General features: G+C 44.0%; 1 long non-coding RNA gene across 2 annotated transcripts; it reads right to left on the reverse strand.

Moving 5' to 3' along the window:
- LOC129635754 (uncharacterized) lies at positions 1-27,049 on the reverse strand. Of its 2 annotated transcripts, XR_008706435.1 has the most exons (4): positions 26,918-27,049; positions 24,190-24,300; positions 14,542-14,728; positions 1-528 (listed from the first exon to the last, which is right to left on the reverse strand). It is a non-coding gene; the product is annotated as an uncharacterized LOC129635754 (long non-coding RNA). The 2 variants fall into 2 exon arrangements; XR_008706436.1 differs by lacking the exons at positions 1-528; positions 14,542-14,728 and adding an exon at positions 21,641-22,145.
- Positions 27,050-27,996: the final 947 nt, after the last annotated feature.

Consider the following 27,996-nt stretch of genomic DNA (forward strand, 5'->3'; position numbering starts at 1 on the left):
TGTTTGAACCTGCCTGTTGGAACTCGGGGAAGGTCATGGAAGCTGAATGAAGAATCAGAGAACTGGGGGACACAGGAAGGCTTTTGTGCCCAGGAGCTCCACAACGTCTTGCTTGGTATCACTTTGAGCAATTCAATTTGCAACTTTGAGCAAATCCGTTGTATTTGATTACAATTAATAGTTGTATTCATTTCAGTCTGTCTTTGAGAGAGAATGGTTCAATCTCCATAAGCATTCTAGTTGAACTTCTCTGACTCAATTCTATTATGATGTACTTCTTGTGTAAGGCTGTGTTTTAAACAAATATTATCCAAGTTCAACATTTCTGACCATTACCACTGACATCAAGAGGGTTGAGTGCGCCCTAGATTTGATCAGCTCAGAGATGCAGAGGACTCTAGACCAGGAGTAAAAACTTCCATGTTTGCGTCTCAGATTTGCTACTTAACTCACAGTGTGACCTTGATCCTCGACTTCCTTTTCTGCGAAACAGGGTGACAGACCTTCACTGCTCACCTCATAAGACCCCTGGAAAAATTAGAAGAGATAATTTATACCAATGATATTTTTATATCATAAGAATAAATTAGAAGAGATAATTTATATCAATGATATTTTTCAGCATATAGAATTATGTAAATAAAGGTGAATAACTGAGCTGATGATATTTAGATTATAAAGACAAATGTATTTCCTTTGCTAAGGACTATTTGATCTAGCAATGTACCGAGAAAAGAATTAGTAAACCCTGAATGTTCTTTCTTGCTCAGTGGGTGATCTGACGATGGTCTAAACAAACACAAAATTGGGAATTCCTTTAAGCCTTTCTGGTTGTTAATTTTCCTTCAAGCATTCAAGCAGGCCAAGGACCCAGCTAACTTCTAGTTTCTCTCCTGTGAACAAACTGCAGGGAGAACTTCAGCTGAACTTCCTTTAAGGGTTACCGCCCTGAGGCTCTTGACGTTTTGCAGGACTTCTCTGCAAGCCAAGAATCAGATCTTTAGAGAGGACCAGACTCAGGTAAATAGCCTCAGGGCTGTAGTGCTTCAACTGAGGAAGAGAAACACCTTCCGGAACAGCTTCTCTGGCTCTCCCACTGCTTCACACTCTTTCAGCTGCTCTTCTCGGCTGTCATCACTTTGGTTGAATTCTCTTCCTTGTTCCAGGGAAGGAGACAAGAACCTCCAGGTCTCACCCATGCATGTTTTTCAGACTTAGTAACTGGAGCAGATGTTTTTATGGTAGGGGTGAGAAAGTTACTATTATGACACAGGAAAAATGGAAACGAATTAGGACACAGAGACTACTTGGTATAGATTATCATGAATGGATAATCATTGTTATCTGGTTATACATTTATCCAAACCCAGAGAATGCATTACAGCTTAAGGCAAACTAGGGCCTTTGGTTGATGAGGACGTGTCAGTGTAGGTTCAGGAGTTGTAACAAATGCACTGCTCAGGCTGGGATGTTGATTAGGGTGGAGGGTGGCAACGTATGCATAAGGGCAGAGGGCATATGGGAAATCTCTGTACTTTCAATTGTGCTATGAATCTAAAACTGTTCTAAAAATGGAAAGTCTTTACAAAAGAAATGCAACAAACTTAATAAACTATACAAAGATTAAAAAGCAGAGACATTACTTTGCCAACAAACATCTATCTAGTCAAAACTATGGTTTTTCCAGTAGTCATGTACAGACATAAGAGTTGGACTATAAAGAAAGCTGAGCACTGAAGAGTTGATGCTTTTGAACTGTGGTGTTGGAGAAGACTCTTGAAAGTCTCTTGGACTGCAAGGAGATCCAACCAGTCCATCTTAAAGGAAATCAGTCCTGAATATTCATTGGAAGGACTGATGCTGAAGCTGAAACTCCAATACTTGCTACATGATGCAAAGAACTAACTCATTGGAAAAGGCCCTGATGCTGGGAAAGATTGAAGGCAGGAGGAGAAGGGGTCGACAGAGGATGAGATAGTTGGATGGCATCACTGACTCAATGGGCTTGAGTTTGAATAAGCTATGGGAGTTGGTGATGGACAGGGAAGCCTGGTGTGCCGCAGTCTATGGGGTCGCAAAGAGTTGGATACTGAGCGACTGAACTGAACTGATACAAAGATATTTTAATGCTAGTATCAATACATCCTTTCACAATCTAAACCTTAAAGTTCTTGATACGTCGCACACAGACACAAACAAAAGCAAAGTAATTCCAGAGCAAGCTCCTTACCCACTTGTCAGGGCAATCACTGGTTCTGCATGAATGGTTGAGTCTGGGGGTTGCATGCTGGCTCTCCACATTGGTCCCCCAGCTTCTTACTCTTGGACCAGCAGTAGTTATCACCAGGCAGTTGCAGCCATGCACTCCCTGAGAACTGAGCTCTATGCTTTGCTTCTCCTTTATTGTTTTCTTAGTTGTGTCATTTCCTTGGGTTTACCACTTTTCTCCTTTTCTTTCATTCCTGAGGAGAGCGAGTATGACCCATTTATACATGTCTTTATTGTTGTTGTCTAAATATCATCAGCCCAATTAGTAATCACACACTCCATCTGTTACACAAAGCAAGTCGATCAAGGAGCAATGGATTGCATTCCAGTTACCCCAGAAATGTATGGCTGGGAAAATGAACAGTTGGGACTACTTATAAGGCTTTTTAAAAATTATTTTTTCTTTTTATAAAATAATAAATGTTCATGATAGAACTTGGCAACATATATGAATAGCCCTAAAACCCTTTTGTTGGAGATGTCTGATGGTGCATTTGGTTGTACAAATGTTGTTGAACTTAGAACATCTTCCTCTTTACATGGTGCCCATGGGAGAGAAATGCACAAAAGAAACAAGGCCAGGAAGGGCCTCCTAACCACGAGGAGGGGTTCTGGATCTAAGTCTGATATTAGACTTGTGCTGGATCACATGGAATGCTCCTTTTTCTGAAAATAATTGGGCTTAAATGGCTTTGAATCTAAGCAGACTATAAACTGCTTCATCTGGGGCCTCCAGTCCTGAGCCCAAGGGGAGTGACAGCTGCCCTTATTGGAGCCAAGGGGAGAGAGGAGTCAGGACAGGGGCCACTTAGGCCCTGGGCTCGCCCTGCTCTGGCAGTGGCCTTGGGTCCAGCGGTCACTGGGGAACTCATGGCATCCCACCCCAGCCACCAGTTGTTTGGTTAGTTGCTCAGTCATGTCTGATTCTTTGCGACCCCAGGGATTGTCACCTGCCAAGCTCCTCTGTCCATGAAATTCTCCAGGCAAAAATACTGGAGTGGGTTGCCATTTCCTTCTCCAGGGGATCTTCCTGACCCAGGGATCCGGCACTGGCAGGCAGATTCTTTACTACTGAGCCACCAGGGAAGCCCCAGCCACCTGTGCTGGCCCAGAAAACGAGGGCCCTAAGAGACCTGAGATCTGATGGATACAGAGCCCTCTTGACCTCTTGGGGGTGATGACAGGATAAAGGGGAGGGATGGGGAGAGAAGAGGAGAGGACGTTTTCCTCCAAGAGACCTTGACCTTTGACCCAACAACCCCACTCCAGGGATTGTATCTAAGGAAATGATCAGGCACATGTGAAACCTTGGCTATAAGAATGGCCATTACAGCTTTACTCATGATATTTAATTCAGATGTTAAGTGTTAAATAAATTATGGAAACTAAATTATGAGGCTCTTAAAGGCATACTCTACATATCAAAGTTACAATCCCTGATCCTATCAAAGCCATTTTCAAGAAGTTCAGCTCATAGCTCAAGAATACTTATTTTTCTAAATTTCACAGGATTAATCCATTTCCCTCACAAGGAAAACATCAGAAAAAAGACCAGTGAAATGCCTTTCACAGATCCAAAGAGCAGTGAAAAAGCCAAAAATAATACTGACATTTGGAGCTGGACAGGACTTTAGAGATCATTTGGTCCAATACTTCTCACTGTGCAGATGATATAAAATTGAGATCCTGTTGAGGGGACATGACTGACTTGAGATGGAGTCATGATCAGATTGCTTTTCATGGGTGCCCCCCACACTTGGGCAGCTTCTTCTACCCCTCTGAGGCATTTACATTCTGGGAGGGATTTGGATCAGACTTTTCCCATTGATGTAACCTCTGATTAAATTTGGCATTCAAATAGAGTTGCTCAATTCAGCAAATAGAAATAAGGACACCCAGTAAAATTCGAATATCAGATAAACAACAAAAGTATGCATAGGATGTACTTATACTAAAAAACTTTTGTTGTTTATCTGATATTCGAATTTTACTGGGTGTCCTTATTTCTATTTGCTGAATTGAGCAACTCTATTTGAATGCCAAATTTAATCAGAGGTTACATCAACGGGAAAGGTCTGATCCAAATCCCTCCTAGAATGTAAATGCCTCAGAGGGGCTCCTTCTCGGGTGGGGGACACCCTAGAAAAGGAATCTGATCCTGAGTCCATCTCAAGTCAGTCATGTCCCCTCAACAGGGACTCAATTTTATATCATCTGCACAATATATAGTGGGCTTCCCTTGAGGCTCAGCTGGTAAAGAATCCACCTGCAATGTGGGAGACCTGGGTTCAATCCCTGGTTTGGGAAGATCCCCTGGAGAAGGGAAAGGCTACCCACTCCAGTATTCTGGCCTGGAGAATCCCATGGACTGTATAGACCATGGGTCCACAAAGAGTCAGACACGACTGAGCGACTTTTGCTTTCACTTTCACATATATACTAAAAATGGATTTGTTTATATATATATATATATAAACATATATGTAGGCTTCCCAGGTGGCAGTAGTGGTAAAGAACCCAGCTGCCAATGCAGCAGATGTAAGAGACATGGGTTCGATCCCTGGGTTGGGAAGAGCCCCTAGAGAAGGCATGGCAACCCACTCCAGTATTCTTGCCTGGAGAATCCCATGGATAGAAGAGCCTGGAGGGCTATAATCCACAGGGTTGCAAAGAATCGGACATGACTGAAACTACTTGGCATGCACACATATACATTTAGTATATATATGTACGCTAAAAATTATCTAACATTCAAATTTTACTGGCTACTTATTTTTAAAAACTGGATATGTTTTTATTTGCTAAATCTGGCAACCCCACATGCAAAAAGAGATAGGAGTGAAAGGTTGTTAGCATAAGAAAGGATGAGCCATTTCAATTTCCTGGATTTTGCAGATGAAAAAACTGATGAACAAAGAGAAGCTGTGACTTTTTCAAGGTTCTGAAGCTGTTGGACCAAGTTCAGGTCAGAAATCACAGTGATGACTTCCAACCTGTGACTCTTTTAAGAATGAAATTCCAAGGAGATGGTCTCCTGTCCAGTCAGTAACCCTCCACACGTCTCCTAGGCTACAACCTCACAGTGAGGACTTTCCAGGTTGCCAACACAACTTGTCCAGCACAGCATGCTGGGAAGATCTTTTAGAACAGTGGTTCTCAGATGCCAGCCTGCATCAGAATCCCCAGGAACGTTTCACAGATTGCTGGCTCCCACCTCCAGAGTTTCTGATGCTGGAGGTCTGGGGCGGCCCTAGACTTTGCAATTTCCAATATTTTTACAGGTGATGCTGATGCTGATGCTCTGGGAACCACAGTGGAGAATCACTTCTTATTCTACAGGAGTTCCTTGATTAAACAAGAAAAGATAAAATCCTTATGTTGGGTAATCGTGTATGTCAGTTATTTAAAATCTCATCTTGTGTGTTATGAACGACACTTTTTAGGGGCAAAACTGATTGAAAGTGATTTGCTGAGCTGAGACCAGTACGACTGGACTAGAGCAATGAATTACATGATTATCAGACAAATTTAGCTGGCAAGGGGAAGAGGGAGTAGGGAACAATAATTAGTTTCAGGAATGGGGAACCACGTGAACGATTTGAAAATGCAGTGTAGTCAAAATGTTCTGTGACTATTTCATACCTTTTGTTTTTTCCCCTCAAACTTAGCTATCCAATTAGGTGACTAATTGCAGCTGAATGAGACATTTTGTAGAGATCGTTAGGGCCCAGATGCAAAATTTTGAGGCCTTTGTTCAGTAACTTTTGTGGGAACTGAGCGCCCTATTTCCACTCATCCAAGCTGCAGTGCCCAGTAGGGTTTCTTGTTGCCCCTTCCTCCTCCTCACCCACCACAGGGCCTTCTGGACTGTCCCCTGAACAACGACCACATTGTCACACCTCTTCTGCCTGCTGAAAGAAACCATCGAACCGAAGTTTCCAGATCTCCCCTTCTCATCCTCGTCCTCCTCCAGTTGGCCCACCGCAGCCCTGCGCTCCCAGGCTGAGAAGTCAAATTCATGGTCAGCATCTTCTCCTCTCGTCCCTCTGCATTTTAGTAAGGCACATATGCCATGATTATTTGACCTTGTGCCAAATGACATAGCTTAATTCTAAAATTACTAGAAGATGCTATTTTTAAAAATCGTATTGTATTTTTTGGGGGGAGTGGGGGGAGGCTGTGCTGGATCCTGGTTGCATGGGGCCTTCTCTCGTGGTCGGCTCAGGCTTAGTTGCCCTGGGTCATGTGGGATCTTAGTTTCCCAACCAGGGATCGAACCTGTGTCCTCTGCACTGGAAGGCAGATTCTTAGCCACTGGACTACCAGAGAAATCAGCCCCACCCCCCAAATCATATTGTGTCTTGAAACTGAGGGGTCTGCTAGATACATTGTCATGGGAAGAGCAGTCTTTCTGGGAAACTCAGGTAGCCACAGTGGAATTCCATGGATGAAGTTTCACTGGAAACTGTCTATGGCAACAAATAAAGAGCAAAGGGGGAACAAGCCACACCAGCCAGTGGCTGAGCTGAAGAGTAGTATCCTCAAGGCTTACTGCTCCCAGAAGTACATCCCCAGTTCACCTGAAGGCAGAGGCCCACGGTCCCTTGAAGCTGCGAGCTAAAAACAAAGGGAGTTGGTTCCCTAAATTAACTGCAGCCCAACAGCTCTCCCAGGTAACAAGAATGGCACCTCACCTTCGTGGAAATGGCAATAAAAGCACACTTCAGATTTCAGCTGGATATTAAGAAAACAGAAATTAGAGTGAACTCCTTCAGGGATAAACGTGTGGTAGGCAATTTATTATAGGGTTCTGATTTCCTCTCTACCTCTCAAATACCATGCCTGTGACTCCCAGCAGGGAGCTTGCTGGAGGTCAGGGATAAAGGCTTGTGATATAGCCTGATAAATAAGACCGCAGTGAGAAACAGCATTGGTGTGCGGGATTACTACGGTGAAATGTGAGGCAGGCGTGTCCCTCAGACTTTCTCGCTGCCATGTTGCTGTGTTTCAGAGGCTTCAGGGAGCTGAGTGAATACAGTCTTGGGGAGAGGCTGGGCCAAGACATGCTATTCAGAAGGCCACTATCAATCATTGGTTAAATAGACCTGCAACTCAGCAATAAGGCTGGGCAACCAGTCACGTGGTAATGGGATTTTATTTTTCTCTGAGTTCAGAGGTTGAGGAATTTAAATAGCTTACCCAAGATCCAGCATCTCTAAGTGGCAGAGTCAGAACTGAACTGAGGTCTCTCTACCCATCCCATCTGTGGTCCATGCCCACCCATTCTTGTATAGGAAGAGTAGTTAAACACAGAAGGAAAAAACAAAAGAAGGGAGTTGATCCTTGTGTTCACAATTCATGAAAAGGATCAGAATACAGTCCTTCCAATGGTAATTGGTCTGAAGATCTGGATAGAGGAGGTGAATGAGAGAGCACGAGAGGGAGGAAGCAGAGTGGCCTAGAGCACAAAGACACAGAGGGTAGGAAGGCAAAGGAAAGAAATGATGACTGAAAATCGTAGCGAATATATATATGCACATGCACACACATGTACACACACGCGCTAGTGTGACAGGCAGTCTTCTAAGTGCTTTACCTATAAAGGTATTAACAGTTCATAATCCTACGAGGAAGGAGAGTGAGTGAAAGTCGCTCAGTCGTGTCTGACTCTTCGTGACAGTCCACAGAATTCTCCAGGCCAGAATACTGGAGTGGGTGGCCTTTTCCTTCTCCAGGGAGGAGGTAGGTAGGTGGTCAGATATTAGATAGGTGGTCGATTATTAATATTTTTGTCATTTTACAAATGAGAAAACCAAAGCACAGACAAGGTAATTAGCTTGTCCAAGGTCAGATTGCTTAGCCACACTGCCAGTTAATAGTAGAGCTTGTATGTGAACCTATAGAGTTTGGGTCCACCCTCTGTGCACCTACCTCTGTGCGGCTCCAGCCCTCCCAATGAGTAAGTCAGCTCTGAGAATACCATGGACACGGAAAGAATACAGAGCATCGCGAGGTCTAGGTGGAAATGGTCCAGGTGGGACTGCTCGTCAAAGAGGAGCAGTGCAGGCTGACCTCAGCTGATGGCGGAGCAGAGTGATGCCTCCCCTAACCAAGGCTTGGAGCCAGTGTATCTGAGTAGGCGTGTGGATTTGGACCCTGCTCTGGCCTCATGTGAGCTCGGTCTTTTTGGACAAATCACGTAGGATCTTTAGACTTGGATTCTTTAAGTGAGGAATCCATTAGAACCCTCATAATATGAGGCAAGTAGTAATTAAACAATATTGCCTTGTTGCTACCCCTAGGGATGTTTAATGGTGTTTCACAGAAAGTGTCTTGGAATTGAGTAACTGGGATCAAATTTTGGATCCCTCTCCAATCCAGGAAATTCTTCTCCCCAAGAGAGATTTTGAACATTCATTCCATTACCACCATGTGCAGAAAATGCTGGTCCTGCAGAGAGGAAGAGCCAGCAAAGAATACAGAGACCCAAATCATCCATATTAGACAATCATAGAGGCACTACTTTGTTTATTAAGGGAGCAGGCAGCCAGCATCTCCTGCAAGGTACTGGTGGGAACAGTCTTTATAGAAACCATTTGATGAAGTTTAAGTGGAAGTCTACTCACTTGTCATGGTGGGAAACTTACTAGTGAGGGCGTAGCCTAAGGCATGAAATAGGCATCTCAATATAACAGTTGAGCAGATATGCATAACAGTTGTCTCAGATTGGCCCAATAGGACATGGTCTTGGCTGCACTGATTAAGGCCTAGCTCTTGTGAGAAAGAGTTACAGGATGGTATCAGGACTCATGGTTCCCTTCATAGTCCTTTTGTATGTAGCCACACCAAAATCTGTATATCAGTTCATCTATAAGTTTGTGCTTTTCATAGAGTATGATGCTAGTCCCTTTGATGTCAAGCCTCAAGTTAAAGAAACCAGCCTGGAATGTTGAGTGTAGCTATCTGGACTTGGTGAACCCTACTACATGCACAATTTTGTGCCTGGAGTAGATAAAACAGGCAATTGGCACCCTTAAAAAATTCTTTATTGGTAAGATTCATTTATACATATGTATAGGTACCTTAGGTATATATACCTATACATACCTTAGGTCTATTTTTGCTGCTGTTGTTGCTAAGTCACTTCAGTCGTGTCCAACTCTGTGCGACCTCATAGACGGCAGCCCACCAGGCTCCTCTGTCCATGGGATTCTCTAGGCAAGAATACTGGAGTGGGTTGCCATTTCCTTCTCCAGCCTTAGGTGTATAGATGATTGTTTTTGACTTGATGGAGATTACAAAGGGATTGGATGGACAAACAAACCATAGTTGATCACACATCTGCATAATCATTAATGGCTTGCTAGGGTGATCAGAAAGGGAGAGCCCGCTGAAAACCTTCAAGGACGTTCTGTTGATGAAGTGTGGGTGGAAGACTATGAACTGATAAGAAAAGAGGGATTCAGGTTTGGAGAATGGGATACGAATTCATTGAGGACACATATCCTGAATTCCAGCAAAGGAGGAGATATTGGGTTGGCTCAAAAGTTTCATTCTGGTTTTTCTGTAACATCTTATGGAAAAACCTGAATGAACTTTTGGGCCAACCTAATAGAACAAAACATGAACATAGTGTCAGCTGGGTAAGAAGAGGATGTCATTGGCCGAAATAGTTAGAACATGTGGTTGGGCCACGTGGTCAGGTAGTATACTGAGAAGATGCCTCCAGCAGGATCAGGAATAATCTGTCCCTCAAACAGAGCAGGAAGATGGGTTTCCTGCCAGGGCTATGATGTGCAGGAGAATGACACACATTTCCTGGGTGAAAGGAGGATAAGTCAAACAAGGAGCAGGGAAGAACTCGCAGAAGTTTCCACAGTAGAACGGAGCAGTCATCTTGGGGCAGATGGTGTGTCCCTAGCTATGGGAAAGCCAAGTGCTGAGACCAGACGATGTCACAGAAAAAGACAGCCAAGGGTATGTGGGCCCTGTGCTCCTTCTAGATGCTTCGAATGTGGGACACTGGGTTTTTACACTGGAGCACCAGCACCCAGCCAGCAAGCCAGATCATGAGAGCCAAGACGGACATACACATAGATGAGGAAGAAAAGGCAAGACAATGCGGGATCAAATCCAGTGAGTGGTGCTCGGAGGATGAGGCCAAAGGAAGCCAGCAGGACAAGAGACAAGAGGAAGCAGTGCATGCATGACTTGCCTTTTAAAGGAAGGGACAGGAAAATGGGCAAAGAAAAGAAAGCCATTCTGCTTGACCTTTCAGTTCTCCAAAACCAGTGGGTCTCAAACTTGAACATGCATGAGAATGACCTGGAGGACTTATATTAACAAGTTGTATTACAACTGTGTTAAAACACAGATTCCTGGGCTCCAAACCCAGAATTTCCAATTTAGTAGACTGGGAATGGGACCTGAGAATTTGCATTTCTAGTCTCTTCCTAGATGACAATGATGTTGCTGGTCTGAGGACCATGCTTTGAAGACCATGGATCTGAAACAGTGGTGAGGAAGAGTTTGGAGTTTCATTTTGCAAACTTGGTGCATCAGTGCCCTTCAGAAAAACCAGAATTAGGCTTGGTTAGGGTCAGGAACAAGAAAAGCTTACATCAATGTGGTCCTGGGGAGGAAGATGCCAAGGATGTGAAGTCCCAAACTGACTCAATTAGCAGAAAGAGGAGGACAAAATTGGTCCTCTGCTCGGTCATCCAGGGAGACCAGACAGATACAGAGGGTCTGCTTGTGCACTTGAAGTCAAGGAACATTTGAGAAAGGGTCTTTGAGACCAAAGATTTCTTCCATTGCCTTGTCAATAGCTGTCTGAAATATTAGTGGTATGGTTCCATCTAAAGCAACAACAAGACCTCTGGGCATTACCATCTGAACTTGCAAAGAATTCAACCAGAGTAAAGTCTATAAATCTTTGTCCATCTCCAATTCTGCCTCACACTGGTGAACTCTGTCCTCCCCCAGCTCACAGTCTCCACTCAGGACCCGGCACTGTTACCATCTGAGCTCCTGACACCTGAGGGCCTTTGAGGCTGAGATTTCATCTACTCCTATTTATTGCGCCTCCCACACCTGAGGATCAGTGATTTGCACATAATACATTCTTATAAATCAGTTCAGTTCAGCTGCTCAGTCCTGTACAACTCATTGTGACCCCATGGACTGCAGCACACCAGGCCTCCCTGTCCATCACCAACTCCCAGATTTTACTCAAACTCATGTCCATTGAATTGGTGATGCCATCCAACCATCTCATCCTCTGTTGTCCCCTTCTCCTCCCACCTTCAATCTTTCCCAGCATCAGGGCCTTTTCCAATGAGTCAGTTCTTTGCATCAGGTGGCCAAAGTATTGGAGTTTCAGCTTCAGCATCAGTCCTTCCAATGAATATTCAGGGCTGATTTCCTTTGGGATGGACTGGTTGGATCTCCTTGCAGTCCAAGGGACTCTCAAGAGTCTTCTCCAACACCACAGTTTCAAAGCATAAATTCTTCGGTACTCAGCTTTCTTTATAGTCCAACTCTCATATCCATATATGACTACTGGAAAAACTATAGCCTTGACTAGACAGACCTTTTTGGCGAAGTTCTTATAAATAGTTAACAGTTATTCAATATGAGTAGGGCTTTCCTTGTGCCTCAGACGGTAAAGAATCTGCCTGTCATGCAATAGACTTGGGTTTGATACCTGGATTGGGAAGATTAGAATGTTACCCACTCCACTATTCTTGCCTGGATAATCACATGGACAGAGGAGCTTAGCAGGCAACAGTCCATGGGGTCGCAGAATTAGACACAACTGAGCAACTAAGCATGAGAAATATGAATAATTAATAGTTTTCAAATGAAATACACAGGGAATGCCTTCATAAGACGATCTGATTTTAAGCTGTTATTTATTTTTATTTTTACAGTGTTTTTTTGAAGCATATTTGATTTACAGTGTTGTGTTATTTTCAGCTATACAGCAAAGTGATTCAGTTATACATATATATATATTCTTTTTCAGGTTCTTTTCCATTATAGGTTATTACAAGATATTGGATATAGTTCCCAGTGCTATATAGTGGGTCCTTACTGTTTATCTATTTCATGTATAGTAGTATGTATCTGTTAACTCTAAATTCCTGATTTATCCCTACCTCCCTTCACCTTTGGTAACCATAAGGTTGTTTTCTATGTCTGTGAGTCTGTTTCTGTTTTGTAAATAAGTTCCGAACTCTTTCTTTTAAGCACACATACCTGCAGCACAGTTTCATGTGTAGCAAGTTGGATTTGATGTTGCCATTGGCTTCTGGACCCACTTCTGACAGTGAGAAGCTGGGGAGCCTTTGCCTCTCTCAGGTTATTTGATTCCCCATCAGTTAGCTGGAAAAGCTACCTGGCTTATCTCATAGCATTGCACAAGAGGAGGCTCAAGTGAGATGGACGGAAGTGCTTTGAAGCTTTTAGGAAGGGTACCAATACAAGGGGCCTAATTAGATGTGGCTTCTTGCCATTGTTCCGTCTAGTATAAATGCTTGGTTGTTGAACTCTGATCTAGTCACTGGATGACAAATGCAAATGCATAAGACAAAGACACTCCTACCCTTTCCTTGAGAAAGGAGATCAACTCACTTTGAAGCTCTTCAGGAAAACAGTCTGTATGCGAATTGAGAGCAGGTTGCAGATCCCCTGATACCTGATGATAAATTTAATAGACCCTTATCAAAGGGGGGGCAGAGGTCATGCAACATTGAGTTGTCATCCAACAGTAGCACTTGCTGTGAGGATCCTTTTGGAACAAAGCAAATCATCATTAACTCTCAAGAGGTTTAATGTGCCACTCTAGCTAAACATCTTTCTTGTTTCACAGCTTCTGCGAAGCTGATTTTTCAGACCAAAGTATAGGACCTTATATTCAGTTCAGTTCAGTTCAGTCGTGTCCGACTTTTTGCGACCCCGTGGACTGTAGTACTCCAGGCTTCTCTGTCCATCACCAACTCCTTGAGTTTACTCAAACTCATGTCCATTGAATTGGTGATGCCATCCAACCATCTCCTCCTCTGTTGTCCCCTTCTCCTCCCACCTTCAATCTTTCTCAGCATCAGGGTCTTTTCCAATGAGTCAGTTCTTTGCATCAGGTGGCCAAAGTATTGGAGTTTCAGCTTCAGCATCAGTCCTTCCAATGAATGTTCAGGACTGATTTCCTTTAGGATGGGCTGGTTGGATCTCCTTGCTTAATTTTATTCAATGTTGCCCTTTAGCTAAATTTCATGGTGACAGTTTGGGGACCAGAGCAGGCTGAAGCAAAAGCCCTGAGGAATGTCTCTGGAATTCTTTCTCCAGGTGGGGATGGTGCAGATGCTTTTGCATGGATGCTCTTAGATGTTCAAAGTGTCCAATACTTTGTAGCAACCTAGATCCATCACCAACTGTGTAATCCTATTTCGCAGCCCAGAATCCCTACTAAGGTAGAAAATGAGGTTAGGGTTTCCATTCAGGTCCTATGGTCACTCCTTCCTTTACGCTCAATGCCCACAAACCATCTCTTTCATCATCTGAATTGACATCAAACAACCTGTTTCCAGTCTTCTGGCACCTCGTCCCTCCTTGCACATCCTCAGAAGTTACGGCTGTGGCTGATCCATCTCCTTCATGAGTCCTTTCATTTCCCCAGGAGGCAGCCCACCTAGGCTGGGAGGCTTGAGGTGCTTGGCCCAGTTCATCACTTTTCAGATATGCTCTTTACTCATCTCTGACCACCTGGCCTCATGCACGTTTGTTCTGCCCTTTGCAGTCCAAGGCTTGTTCTCTTTGATGGAGAAAGCTGACATGCATGGGGAAGGATTAAGAGTCTATTTGCTCAACATCACTCCTGGCACATCATTTTTAGTTTCAGACAGCTTAGGGAAACAATTCTGCAGTATCCCTCCCTGATACTTGTTTTCTGCAGGGAAACCAGAATTATGTCAGACTCTCAGAATACCTGTGACGTTGATCAAGCTTATCTGTAGCCGCCCTGCATCTTCTGTATTAGCACCCACTTCCCCCCAGCTGGGGCCACTCCATCTGGTGCGTAGGCTCTGTGGGTTTTCTTTCCTACCTTTGGGGATCCTGCCTGGCACACACTCAAGCTAAAATAACAGAAGGGTCTTCGGTAACAGAGCTAGAGGTGATGTAGAAAACAGACATTCTCTTTAGCATTAAAACGTCCAGGAAATAAATTGGCAGGGGGCTGACCTTGGCAGAATGGAAGATCTGACTGTATCTTACCTGTATCTCTCCCTGAGGTTAGATCATGATGTGGGTCTGTCACCTCTCCTCTCCCCTTTTCTTCTCTCCCCACTGCTGGACTCCTCTTGGTAGTGATAATGGATGAAACTGAATGATTGAGCGCTGACACTGGCAACCTAGCCCAAGAGGACATGGGGCTCCAGAGTGGACTGCGGATGGATGGGGACTATGGGAGGAACAAAGGAATTAACAATGACTCAGAGGCTGAGGGAAATGAGGTACAAGAGAACCAAGGAGGATTCCAGGACCAGATGTTTCTCTGCTCCCGACAACGGGGTGGCCATTTGGGGAATCTGAGAGTCTAGAGAAAAGACTGAATTGATTGAACAGTCTGGCAGATCAGTTGAACACAAGGGATACTCCACTCCCTAAATTCCACTGTTTGGGGAAGGCTGTGGAAATGAAATGAGAAATGAAGGACTGCTCATACATACATTCTTCTAGGATCCTGAGTATGCTTGGCTGGCTCCGAATAGGGTTCCTTGCTGATGGATGCCTCATCCTCACTCCCATGGCCCCACATTGCTCCTGCGACAAGTAGCATAGAGCTAGCAGCACACCTGGGTTGCATTCTTGCCCTGGCAGGCTGTCAACTCATTTTTACTAAGGCACCAACTGACTAGTAAGGTGCTATCTGTGAGAACGAATTGCATTTTGTAATATTAAGTTCACAAGTATGAACCCCGTGCTGTACACACTGCACTGTGGTTGGTACTGGCACTATAGCATTGAATAAGACAGTACCTGTCTTCATGGGTCTCATATTTAGTTGGGAGTCAGATATTGAGCCCTTGATCACAGGAATGATTAGAGTAAGATGTACTATAGAAGAGAAGCCCTGGGCACTTAGCCTTTTCAGGGGGACTTTCCCTAACCCTGAGGAGCCAGGAAGACTTCCTTCATGAAGTGACCTTTCATTTGAGTTCTGAAAATGGGTAGGACTGGGTTAAGTGCAGAGAGGCAAGGACGTAGAATGTTCTAGAAAGAAATGAGTGTGTCTATGATTACCCTGAGGTAGGGGGAAACAGGCTTCCCAGATGGCTCAGCAGTAATATATCTGCCTGCAATGCAGGAGACCTGAGTTCAATCCCTGGGTTGGGAAGATCTCCTGGAGAAGGGAAAGGCTACCCACTCCAGTATTCTGGCCTGGAGAATTCCACGGACAGAGCCACCCGGCAGGCTATAGTCCATGGAGTCACAAAAGAGTTGGACACAGCTTAGCGACTACACAACTATACAACAAAGGGGGAAACAGAAGTTTCCATGAGTGGAGTGCAGTGACTCCATGGGGAGGCTGGGGAGATGGGCAGGAGCCAGGTCACATAGGACTTTGCAGACCATTTCAACACTTGAGGATTTTATTCAAAGAGCAATGAGAAGCCAATTAAAGGCTTTAAATGGAGGAGTGAAATAATTAGATTTGCATTTTAAAAATGCAAATTGATAGAGTAGGGGAAATAGACTGAAAAGGGTCAAGAGAACATGTGGTGAGGCCAGCTGGGCGTCTATTATTAAACAGTATAGATGAGGAATGGGGGCATATTGAACAAAGGTGGTGGCAGTGGTGATGAAGAGAAGTAAATCTATTTGAAAGCCATTTAGAAGGTTAAATATCCAGACGTAGGGGTTAATTGGATAAGGTTTAAATGAGCTATCCAAAATGGCATGGAGAAGCACTCTTTGCTGATGTAGAGTGATGGAGGGACACAAGTATGGGAAGAAATCAAGGCTAGGTTTTGGATATGTTGCATTGGGGAGATGTTGGGATAAAACCATGCATCTTATGTGACAGTCTGAAACAGCCATCAGGACCCATGGGCAAATGCCACCCAGAAATAAGCCTTCAACTACAGACCATTTATACAGTGATCCTGGCTGACCTGGGATTACTGAGGTGTGTATCTGAAGACAAAAAAGGGAACGACTGAGGAAATTTACAAAATGACTTCATTAAACTGTATCAAAGCAAAGCCGCAGTATACTGCTTAAAAATCCATTTTGTTGTGTCTTTCTTTCTTTTTTTTTTTTTTGAGGTAAAATTCACATAACAGTCACCATTTTAACCATTTTAAAATGTACAGTACAGTGGTTTCCAGTATAATCACAGTGTTGTGATTGTGATTCAGCCATCCCCACTATCTAATTCTAGAACATTTCACAATGTTCCCCTAAAAAACCCTGTACCCTTTAGGTACTCACTTCCTGTTTCCTCTTACCCATGTTTATTTGCAGGCTTCATCATTTTTGTTGTTGTTGTTGAAAACTAGACACCTTGAATGCCAACTCTAGAAATCAGATTCTCCTCCTTCCTCAGGGTTACTTGTTGATGCTTGTGATTACTGTTTGTTTTTAGTTTTGTGACTTTTTCTGAACCAATTTAAAAAAATCTGTTCTTTGTCATGTGTGGCCACTGAAGTCTGTTTGATTTGCTTAATTGTCAGTTAGCTTCCTAAATGGCACTAGTGGTAAAGAACCCACCTGCCAGTGCAGGAGATGTTAGAGATTTGGGTTTGATCCCTGGGTTGGGAAGATCCCCTGGAGAAGGAAATGGCAACCCACTCCAGTGTTCTGGCCTAGAGAATCCCATGGACAGAGAAGCCTGGTAGGCTACAATCTATAGGGTGACCAAGAGTCAGACACAACTGAAGTGACTTAGCACAATGATTCAACAGATTTCCTAAAATGCCCAGAACTAAACACAAAACTATCCAGGTCTGTGCAGATGTGTGTGCATGTGTGTGTTGAGGCATGCCTCCCACTGTTCACTGGGCAGGTTACAACTCTGCCTTAGCCTTCACTTCCTGCTTCTGCAGAACATGCAGGTCAACCAGAGGTGAAAGCTTAAAGCCCTCTTTGGTCTTTTCAAAGCATATGTCCTACCCTGGGCATGTGTGTGGCCTTCTAGATCCCTAGCAATATGGGTTTTCAAAGCCCTTATTCCTAAAGAATCTCACTCTCCATACTTTCTTCCCAAGCTCTTGGATATGTATACTGTGTGCCAACTGTTATCCCTTCCTCTGGCAGCAATGGCTAATACATTTGCCTTTAAGTATTTCTGACAAATGTCCCTTCAGGCAGCTGCCTCTCTACTCTCTGAGAGTTCCAGTCTAAGTAAAATATAAACAAGAGGGAACCACCATTCAGGTCAAACTAAACAACCATAATTATTTGAGCACCGGGTCTGCTCTATATCCACCAGCACCAGGAGCCCACACCAGCAATGTAGGCTCCATCTTTAAGACTGCAGGCAATCCAGGGAGGTGGGATGGAGCCAGGATAAGCTACAATGTCACAAAGATTTCCTACCAAGATTTAGCCACCTTTTTCTTGTTTAAACATTCATCTGGCTGCTATAAACCTTTGACTCATCTCTAGAGTCCCAATAAAATTGATTTGACATTATTCACTGTTTTCACCATTTCATGGGCATCTTAACAGTCTTTGCCTAAAAGAATGACAGGCTTTGAGTGCTGGCAGAGTTCATGATGGTTGATGAGAAACACAAGAGGCAGAGAAGCTAAACATTGTCATTAGCTTGCTTAGGACTGGGAGGAGCAGATTTCCTGAATACACACATAATGGATGGGGTGAAGAAGATAAGCACAGGAAGATCCAACTTTGGTCAAATATTTCCTCTCACTTCTCCCTCCTATCATCTACCTTAATAAACGGTAATTGTTAAATATTATGCAACTTGGTTTAGCTAAGCACTATTTAGGAGACCAAAGAAAGAGGAAACTACATCTGGGCTCAGAGGACATGTTTAATTCTGCTGATGAGATGTCATTCATTTGCCATGAACAGTTCTGGAACTGATGTGGGGAGTTGGGGGGCAGTGGACAAAGGTTGCTGTGATGTGATTAGGATTTGTAGGGACTTCTTCGGGATTTGAAAGGACTCAACCTGTGCACTCCAATTTGGGAGCCACCAGCTACATGTCTGGAGAAGGCAATGGCAACCCACTCCAGTACTCTTGCCTGGAAAATCCCACGGACAGAGGAGCCTGGTAGGCTGCAGTCCATGGGGTCGCTAAGAGTCGGACATGACTGAAGCGACTTAGCAGCAGCAGCAGCAGCAGCAGATACATGTCACTTTTTAAATTTAAATTTTGATTAGGTAAAATGAGATAAAATTTAAAATTCAGCTTCTCAGTCCCCCAGCCACATTTCAGATGTTTAAGTGCTACTTGTGGTTAGTGGTTACTCTATCAATGTACAGCATGGCTACCATTGCAGGAAGTCCTATTGGACAGGGCTGGGCTGGGGTGTGGAAAATGTACTCAGAACATAATTTCCTCCTTTTGAGAAATGTAAAATTCCTTGAACAAAATCATATACTGCTGTGATGAGCAATATAAGGCTAACATTCAGTTTATGTGCTATCAGGTCAAGATTTATATCTTTATGTCTTTGTCACATGATCTCCTTAAAGGTCTTCTCCTCACAATTTGCCTGAGAGATGGAGGTGTCGCCCGAGGAAGAACTCCTTCTGAGGGTAAAGGTTGGGCACAAAACTGGCTCATTAACAGTGGCTCGCTATCAAAGAGCAGAGGTGATTCTGGGTTTTCCAAAAGTCTGTCTCTCAGATTTGTCCTCCTAAGTCTTACAAATTCACAACCAAGCTTAGAGAGAAAGGCTCATGTGGGTAAAATGGAGACAGTCTTCCCACTCACATCTCTGGGAAACATGGCCATGATAAGGACTAACATCTTGACATTACTGAGTCTTCCAATCACTCTATCTCTATCTCTGTCTCTCCATTTTTTTGTTTTTCAGTCACTCCGTTGTGTCCCACTCTTTGTGACCCCATGGACTGTAGCCCCCCAGGCTTCTCTGTCCGTGGGGTTCTCCAGACAAGAATACTGGAGTGGGTTGCCACTTCCTTCTCCAGGGATCTGTCCATTTATTTAGCAGTATTTTGTAGTTTTTAGTGTAAAGGTCATGGGCATCCTTTTTCAAGCTTATTCCTAAGTATTTTATACTTTTTGATGATATAAATAATAGTTTTTAGCCATTTTATTCTCCTTATTGTTTGTTGCTACTATAGAGAAATACAATTGAATTTTCATATTGATCATGTATTGTGCAACCTTGCTAAATTAACTTTTAGTATTTTCCATAGGTTTGATGTCTTTGGATTCTCCATCTACCCAATCATGCGTGTTGATTGAAAAATGACTGCTTCCGGTTGTGTCTTGGCTACTGAAATGGGGAGTTACTGTTTCTATTAGGTCATTCTTGGAAATGGAGACACTCTACCCTGTTTGCACCTAGTTCTTTTTTATTTATCACATCTTGAAAATATTTTTCATATCAGTAGATGTAACTTCCTTTCATTCCTTTTTGTAAAGTTACATGCTTCTCCCTTGGGTCCATGTATCCTAGTTTATTTATCGAGCTTTTTGAATGGACTTGGGTTGTTTTCCATCTTTTACTCTCACCAACTAGGCTGCAGTGAGCCCCTTTGATAACCACTCTTTCATATGTGTATAAGATTAACTTTAGATGAATTCCTGAAAGTGGAATTATTAGGGCAAAGCATATATGCATACGTAATATTGGCAGATTTTGCCTCATCTTCTTCTGTAGGTTTATACCACTTTGCCCTCCCTCAGCCATATGGGAGTAACTTTTCCCAAAGCTTTGCTAACAAGCGGTTGTCCAGTATTCAGGTGTTTTCCACAGTGATACAGGTGAGAAATGGTGTCTTGGCATCAACCGCTCCAGAGTCACATGGAATCCGAGTGCACAGTTGCAGATGAGTGGGTGTCCTTTCGTGGGTCTCCAGTACTGCCTGAGCTGAGGGTGGATATTGTGCCTGACTTTGGATCACTGAGAGAGGGAAAAAGCATCTACCCCAAACTGACCTGTTCCCATACTCACATTTGTATTTGTGTGTGACTTAAATAGAACCAGTCCAAAGGAGATTTGGGGTCCAAATCTCCTTTGGACCCCAAAGAATGAGAACATTCCTGTTATTGCCTAAAGGAGAGGGGATTGAGAGGTAAGCCAAGGGTTAGGACCGACATCAACCATAAGCACAGCGAACCATCTCTGAAAACCTAGGAGCTCATGACCTTCAGTCAGCGCCTCCGCTTGCGGGGCGTGGCCGTCTCCTCACCACCGGAAGCTGTGCTGCAGGACTTGGGGGGCGGCGGGGAGGGAAGACGCACATTTTCCACAGCTTCCTTTCAACTTGACATTATTTTCCGGGTCTGCTGAGGTTGCAAGTCCAGATACCCTGAGAGAATTTCCTCAAATCTGTTTTCAGTGCCCCTCAGCCAGACCTCTCCCGGAAAGCACTGTTGGTGTTTTGTAAGTCGCTTCCCCTGAAAAATCTCGCTCAGGTTTCTACCTGAGGCACTGGCCGCTCCCACTGACCAGAGCTGTAAACACACTGGGCTCCTGGGCTCCCCCGGCGGCTGCTTCTCACACGTGGTCTGTAGAGTTGTCCGGAGAGAGGCACGATGTCCGAGCTTCTGGGCGCGAAGGCACGGGATTAGCCTGGGCGGCGTTTTTAAAGCCTTTTCAGGAGGCCATCTCTGAACTTGCTGCCCATCGTTTCCCCACTCAGCTTACCCCTGAGTCTCCGCTGCCTCCGCGGCCCGTGTGCATTCCTGCTTCCTTGTCATTGCTGGTGCTGCGCCCTGCCCCTAGTTTATTCCTCTTTTCTGACTGTTTAATTTCTATGCCTTTTTCAAGGACAAGGTCAGCTTGCATCTCCTGAACAAAACTTGCCCTGAAAGTGTAAGTCACTCAGTCGTGTCCGACTCCAGGCCAGAATACTGGAGTGGGTAGCCTATCCCTTCTCCAGGGGATCTTCCTAACCCAGGGATTGAACCCAGGTCTCCCGCATTGCCGTCAGATTCTTTACCAGCTGATTCACCAGGGAAGCCCAAGAATACTGGAGGGGTAGCATATCCCTTCTCCAGCGGATCTTCCGGACCCAAGAACCAAACTAGGGTCTCCTGCATTGCAGGCGGATTCTGTACCAACTGAGCTATCAGGGAAGCCATCTCCTGAACAAAAGCTTCCCCTGAACTCTAGCCTAAATCACCTCTCCTTCTTTCAAATTCTAGCACTTTTGTTGAGACCTTACTTGTCACTTGTCTCCTACTGCCTGTGACCTTATCTTTCTGCTATGTCAAACCGTTTGGCTTTTCTACTGACTTCCAAATGCCTGCAGTGTGAAACCATGAGCAAAGATCACTTTATTTTCACTCCTGTGTCTAGAATTTACTATGTACATAGCAAGTGTCCAGGAAATACCTGTGGGATGAATAAGCAACTAACTCCAGCTCTTTTCAAGATATGGCAGCCGTTTTACTAAACACAGATCACTGTCACGTGTTTTAACTCCAAGCAAGTCTTTTATGCTTTGTTTTCTCATCCTGCTGCTTCAGAACATCCCTGATTCATTCATATCCAAGCAGCATTTGGAGCCCAGTTGTTCTTTTTTTCACTAACCATCTCCTTTTTGTCCATGGCAGCTCTAGGATGGCACCATTTTTCCTGCACTCAGCCCCTTGGTCCACTTTCCTTGCTTCTCCTCTCGGATACCCAGGTTCCAGGATCAGTTCTTTGCTTAAGGAGTTTCCGAATGGCGTGGAGTCAAGGAAAGTGAAGTGGGACAGGGTATCCACTTTAGACTTTGGCTTCCCCATAGAGCAGTGACAAGAGTGACCAGCACTCATGCGGTTTCTTGGGGTTCACAAAGACTTTGCATATTAGTAACTTCATGTGACCCCCATAACCACACTGTGACGTACACCCAGAAACATTTTGTGTGGGAGGAAGTGGGGAGATCTCTAGGCTGGGTAGTGGATTCCTTCCTTTGCTGTGAGGAATATCACAACAGGCCTCTGTGTGCCTGGAGAAGAATTAAATTTAAATGTAATAGGATGGCGGACAGCCTAATACTCATGTTCCTCATTTGTTCTTAAGGAAATCCAGAGAATGTTCTATAATAAAATCTATCCAGGGGAAAATAACTTTTATCACTCATGCCTTCGTGAGGTCCCAAATAACTTAACCTAAGGCATAAGCATCTGGACTTGGAGGGGGCTGTGGTGCTGCTAGGAAGGTGGGTGGGGAACAAAGGCTGCATAGAAAATAAATGCTAATTTAGAAATATATAGAGGAAAGTATAAATTTAAGAGGTTCTCCTGTAACTTTTGATAGTTTAATGTTTTTGTTTCCTGCCTTTCTCTTTGAATATAAATAATATATTAATATTACACATAAATTTATAATCGTATTTTTACAGCCTGCTCTTTTTTTTTCTTGATTCATTATGAATATTATTCCACACTGTTAAAAAATTCTTTCAAAATATCACATATATTGGCTGGAACAGTATTTAACAATTTTCCAGTTGTGTGATATTTATGTTGTTGCCGATGTTTCTCTGTTATAATAAAACTGCAATTATCCTTATGCTTAAATCTTTGCCGTATCTCTAATCATTTTCTTTAAATAGATCTCTAGAAGTGAAAAATCTAGGTCAAAGCTCAACAACATTTGAAGGCTCTTGGTACATACACAGTCAAAACCTCTTGAAAGAACTGTCTACATTTGATGTATCCATCCTTGTGTTCTTTTCCTCTTGGCCCACTGAAATCTGGCTTTTGCCCCATCAGCCTCTCTGAAATGGCTCTCATGTAGTTCACCGGTGACTTCTTACTTGATACACCTATTTTCCAGTCTCATCTTCCTTCTATAGCATTTTTACTGGCAGTCAGTCTTTCTCCTCAAACTGTGCCTTCTGCATCTTTGTCTTTCTGGTTTCTCCATCACATCTTTCTAGGCTCAGGAGTGATTTTTGCTCTAACAGAAAACCCTATTAACACAATCTGAAATAAATAAGCACACAAAAAAGATGAAGTGCAACTGCTGAAACTGGCTTAGTAGCTCAAAGATGCTAGGACCAACATCCCTGAGATTCCCCTGGCCTTCTTCCCATGCTTGTTGCCTCAAGATCACAGTGCAACTGCTGTAGAACCAGGCATCACATCTATATTCAGGACAGGAAGAATGTGGCAACTTTTGTCTCTTTGCAACCTTTTAATTCAGGAAGGGAGTTCTCTTTAGCAGACTGCTTGCTATGTTTCATTAGCCAGAACTGGGACACATAGTGGTCCTTAAATCAATCGTGATTCATCCTCTGGAGGTCTGGGAAAGGATTAAGCTCCTGAGATCAAGAGATCTCAACCTCCTATCTGAACAAACCAGTGTTGTCTTAGTAGGAAAAATGGGGACAGAAAGGCCAAGAATGGCTTTGCATAGTCAATAGAGAGAGTTGCTGCATTGGTGATTTAGAGTTTCTCCTTGACCCTCTGTCCATTTGACTTGCTTTCTGGGAACCTGAAACTCAAATACAGACTCTTTCCTACCCACATTGTCATGACAAGTTCAAATCCTGTCTCTCCAATCCAGAGTCCAGCTACCCTCCTGGTTTTTCTCCTAAGATTCCTTAGGCCATAGTGTTCCCTGCAGGTGCATTCAGAACTCACCATCAGAAACTCATGTGGCCCTCTGACTTCTCCCAAACTTGCCCCAACATTAAATAGTCCAAGAGCTTTCAAATGTGTTTTAATGTCTGAGCTTGAGATGAACTTCATATGCTTACCTTATAGTCCTCCTCTGCCTGCACAGAGTGGGTAGGAGTAGGGACTAAGCTCCTTTGAGAATCTTCAGGACACTGAGGAATCATTTATCTTAGTGTCTTAGCTTGGGATCCCTAAAGCAGATTCCAAGACAAAAACTTATGTCAATACCTTATTAGGAGGGGCTTCCCAGGTCACACTAGTGGTAAAATATCCACCTGCCAATACAGGAGACTCAAGAGACTGGAGTTTGATCCCTGAGTGGGGAGGATCCCTTGAAGAAGGAAGTGGCAACCTACTCCAGTATTCTTGCCTGGAAAATTCCATGGACAGAGGAGCCTGGCCGGCTACCGTCCATGGGGCTGCATCAAGTTGGACATGACTGAGCAAATGAGCACATTTTATTAGGAAATGCAGTCCTGCCTAGGAAGCTGGAGTTGGGGAAATGAGAGCAGGGCAGAGAGGGAAGGAGAGAAAATAAATGGACATCTTCAGGACCCAGCTGCCACTCATGTTCAAGCACAACGGGTGGCTTAATCTTGTCTCTTCTGAGAGGCCACATGACCTGTTGCATCTCGAATGATCTGTCTTGGGGAGAAAGTGAAAAGAATTTATCTGCTGCTTCCCAGAACCCACTGGAGAAAATTTTACCCGAGTGCCTTAACTTCCCTGTCCATTATACGCAAGGGCACCCAGTGGGTCTTGTGGCATCTCACACATCAGAGGAAACAGGTGAGCCTCAGGGCAGGAGGCGAGTGAGGGGCACGCAGCATGAATGGGGGGCAAGGAGCTCTCGGAGTCCCTGAGCAAGGACAGGCCCCTGTTGCGGCCAGAATAACATGAGACCACAAGGGCCTGAGGCAGTGGCCGAGGAGAGTGTGATAAGCGGATGAGCACTCCCATTTTACAGATGAGAAAGTTATAACTCAGCAAGGGGAGAAGACTTGCCCGATGTATATAGCCAGTGAGTGGCAGAAGCTGCACCCCAGACTCTCAAGCCAGTGCTCTTTTACCATGCCTTGGGTCATTGAATGATTTGGGGGGCTCCTCTTCCTCTTGATTCAAGAAAGCATAATCAAAGCTCTGATCCTTCTGAATTGAATTTCCCAAGTGACTCTGGCACCAACTCCATCTATCACAGACTGTGTGCACATAGTAATTGGAACTTTTTTTTTTTTGGTCAGCCAGTTGTCTTTAGAGTTCAGAGAAAGCAACCCTGTAAAAGCTAAGTGGAAGTCTATTATGATCAGCCACATCTGTCCATATCAGGCAGGGGTTTTGCTCATCTTAGCCAAAATTGAATAGCAGCTGTCTTTATTTAATAAAATCCTGAGAATAATTGTAAACCGAGACTGGTGTACTAAAACTTAGAAGAGTGGTTTATAGCTTCATATGTCTTTTAATATTGCAAAGTGCCTCCTGTCCCTTTCTGTAATTGACAGGTTACAAATCAGGCATAACTATAATATAATCATAAATAGATTTTCTTCCAGAACACAAAAACAAACTGAGGAGCAGGTATTAATCTAGCATAAATCCACAGTGTGCTTTTTTCAACATCGTCAAGCAGTTCTCCAACTCTCAGTGGACACTGACTGAGTGTCCTGCCTGCAACGCAGTGTCCACACTGTCGACCTGGAGATAGCCTCTGATCCCACATGTTAAGGGCTCGGTCCCACAAAACTGCACCCCCTTCAGATGCCAATCACAAATCTAGGTTGTTGCCTGTGCTTATGACAGGACAGCTATAGATCAGAAGCCCCCATGACTCCCTCATCAGGTTTGATTTCTTTGCCAGAGCTAGAGTGGCTTGCAGAATTTAGAGAAACATTCACTTACATTTACTAGTTTATTAAGGGCTTCCCTAGTGGCTCAGCGGTAAAGAACTCGCCTGCCAACGCAGGAGACATGGGTTCCATCCCTGGGTTAGGAAGATCCCCTGGAGGAGGAAATGGCAACCCACTCCAGTATTCTTGCCTGGAGAATCCCATGGACAGAGGAGCCTGGTGGGCTACAGTCCATGGAGTCAAGTCACAAAGAGTCGGACTTGACTGAGCAACTGAACGACAACAACTAGTTTCTTAGAAAGGACACAGAGGAATAGCCAGATGAAGAGGTACACAGGGCGAGGCCGGGAGGGCTCTTTCGCTAAGGAATTTCTGTCCCATAGAACTGGGGTGTGCCACCCTCCTGGTATGTGGGAGTGGTCACCTACCGAGCAGTTCATCTAATCTCATCATTCAGGAGTTTTTTTTTTAGTTGGGAGATAATTGTTTTACAATGTTCTGTTGGGTTCTACGAGTTTTTATAAAGCTTCATTTATAGCCATTCCCCCTGTCCGTACCCAGAGGCTGTGGCTGGACCTAAAAGTTCCAGTCCTCTAACCACTTTTCTGGTGACCATCCCTATCCTGAGGTTATGCAGTGGCCTCACCTTAAGTCCCCTCATTAACATAAACTCAGGTGTGATGAAAGGGGCTCCTCCTCGTGAAGAACAAAAGACACTCCTGTCACTCAGGAAATTCCTAGGGTTTGAGGAGCTTCTTGCCGGGAACAAGGGACAAAGATCAACCATTTCTTATTACCCACAGTAAATGAGTCATATTTTTAGTTAACAGAGAAAGCTCGTCGTTTACTACCTCTTTTGAAACCCTGGGCCTTCCTGAGAGCTGTTACTCTGTTGTCCAAGTCTTTTCAGGCTGCTGTAACAATACCAGAGACTGGGTGGCTTACGGACAGCAGAAATGTTTACCTCACATCCTGGAGGTTGGGAAGTCCAAGATCAAGGCGCTGGCAGAGTAAGTGTCCGGTGGCAGATGCTTCCTGATTTATAGATGCTGTCTTCTCACTGGGGCTGCACAGGGTGGAATGAATGAAGGGGCTCTCTGGGGATTCTTTTACAAGGGCGTGAATCCCACTCCTGAGAGCACCACCCTCATGACCTAATCACCTCCCAAAGCCCCCCACCTCCCAATACCATCACTTTGGGAGATTAGGCTTCAGTTTACAAATTTGGGGTGGAGGGGTACACAAACATTCAGTCTATAGCAACTGTGAAATGATTTCTTGGGGTTGAATGCCTCCTAGGAAATGATGCTTAAGGAATTCACTCACTCTTCAAGAATTCAAGCACAATCCCAATAACTGACAGGCAACAAGTAACTGACACATCAGAACTTCTGTGAAAACAAAGGCACTAGTTTACAATGTGCAAGCACACATTCCTAACACATTCACTAATCTTTGCTTTCCCTCCTGGCGAGCGTATGTCCTGGCCATGAGATACCCTTTATGTGGACTCAGTTTGTGCTGCAAATTCTATTCACAAAATAATGGTACTTCCTTAGAGATTTAGGTTGTTATATTCTTGACTTAGTTGAATAGAATGTATATTCTGCTCTTTGATAGTTGACTGATTGCCCTGGAGAAATAACTGGAACTCATTATGCTTTCACTGGAGACTTGTGTGTCTGTGTGTGTTATTTATATTAAAAATATTAAAAACACATTTGTGTGTAATCTACTCAACTGCAATTTTCTTTCTCCATGAAAATTATTCACATAAACTGGGCTGCTCATTGTATCTGTCATTACTAGCAAAATTCCTGATGCCTAGGACAGAGGCTGGCTTAGATGAGTGCTGGGATCATAGAAACTACAGTCTCTTCTTGCCTATACATTTTATAATGGTCTCATAGAGCCAGAGGCAATTTCTAGTGAAGCAAAAATGATTTCAGCACTTAAGAAAAAACTTCCTAAATGTCCCTTGAGATTTTTTCATTCAACTACAAAACCACTGGGGTGCATTTGCGATTGTAGTCGTGTGTATCT

This window comes from Bubalus kerabau, chromosome 21 (genome assembly GCF_029407905.1).
Source record: "Bubalus kerabau isolate K-KA32 ecotype Philippines breed swamp buffalo chromosome 21, PCC_UOA_SB_1v2, whole genome shotgun sequence".
NCBI classification, from domain to species: Eukaryota; Metazoa; Chordata; class Mammalia; order Artiodactyla; family Bovidae; genus Bubalus; species Bubalus kerabau.